The sequence below is a fragment of the Seriola lalandi genome, unplaced genomic scaffold, assembly GCF_002814215.2.
Source record: "Seriola lalandi dorsalis isolate HSWRI2012SDOR001 ecotype SW California unplaced genomic scaffold, Sedor1 jcf7180002054685, whole genome shotgun sequence".
Lineage (NCBI taxonomy): Eukaryota > Metazoa > Chordata > Actinopteri > Carangiformes > Carangidae > Seriola > Seriola lalandi.
Window position 1 is genome coordinate 223,244 of NW_019525238.1, and position 1,254 is coordinate 224,497.

Sequence of the window (1,254 nt, forward strand, 5' to 3'; positions counted from 1 at the left end):
ATTCAAACCTATAGACTAACGATCGTTCCACCGCTAGCTGATGCAGGCAAACTAGAAAAGGAGGGTTGTAAATTAACCATAACACGACGGGATAAGAGGGGAGGAAGGTTTGTCAGGGTCCATAATCAGAATCACAGAGGAGAGAAAGGAGGCACAAAATACAACTGAGAAACTACGATCAGAGAACGTCTAGTAATCTGGACAAGGTATGTCTCCATTTTTTTCAAATTAATAATATATATATATATATATATATATATACACACACACACACACACACACATGTGGCAAGCGGGGCTAGGGCGAATACTAAAGGTAATTGAATACTGTACAACAATTCTAATCAACTACACAATCAGCTGATAAGAACGTTAGTACATTAGATGAAGTATCGGTTGCCAACAACGCCACTTCAGGAATTGCGCCTGGAGAATTAGGTTAACCCTTTACACAATGATTAACATGCACAAGTTCGTTGCTGATGAAGGCTTGAGACTGCTAAAAAAATAATTCGTTTTTATTAGCAGTCTGTTAATTTAACAATTTTCCAATAAAAATGTTTTACACACTTACACCTTCATACACACGCACACATCCCTCAGGCAATCCAAAAAATACACAAAGAAAGAGCAAATAGCAAAATTGGGTTAAATCAATTAAAGACATATAACTAAGCAAACCACACAAATGCAAACAAAAGAAAAACTGGCAAAGAAACAAAATTACTCAATAGTAAGGGGGAGTTAGTGCTTGCAGACGCCGATCGCACACATATTTAACCGTCGGAGTTGAATGAGCGTCACACAGGTGAGGAGGAGAAACGCCCAAGTCACAGTGGCTCAACCACGACGTGACAGGTCACAGCTGATCGGTCTCCGTTGCGGCACACGCGAAGAGACGCGGGAGAGAAACACCCAGGACTGATCGAGTCCGACGAAGGAGAGGGAAGACTCCCAACGAGGAACAGGGAGCAGCGAGCCGGGCGACCCGGCTGTGAGGCGATCAGGTGAGATGAACAGGTGCCGTGATTAGGGAGAGGGCAGGGCACCCAGGAGCTTCAGAGCAAGGGGACTCCCAATATGCAACCACCCACCTTTATAGACTGCGCCCCCAAGCAGATAGGCTGATTCTGCAGTACTAATTAGAGTTGCAGCAAGATTGCAGGCCCATACTTCTATAGCTATATATATATATATAGAGAGAGAGAGAGAGAGAGAGAGAGAGAGAGAGAGAGAGAGAGAGAGAGAGAGAGAG

At 43.8% G+C, this 1,254-nt stretch overlaps 1 protein-coding gene across 1 annotated transcript in view; it reads left to right on the forward strand.

The window, feature by feature from the left end:
* The first annotated feature begins 320 nt into the window (after nt 1-320).
* LOC111667159 (cytosolic sulfotransferase 3-like) overlaps nt 321-1,254 on the forward strand; it is a 4,777-nt gene continuing 3,843 nt past the window's right edge. The window contains exon 1 of the mRNA XM_087178372.1: nt 321-1,006. The gene's annotated coding sequence lies outside the window, so the exon portion shown is untranslated. The remainder of the gene's footprint in view (nt 1,007-1,254) is intronic.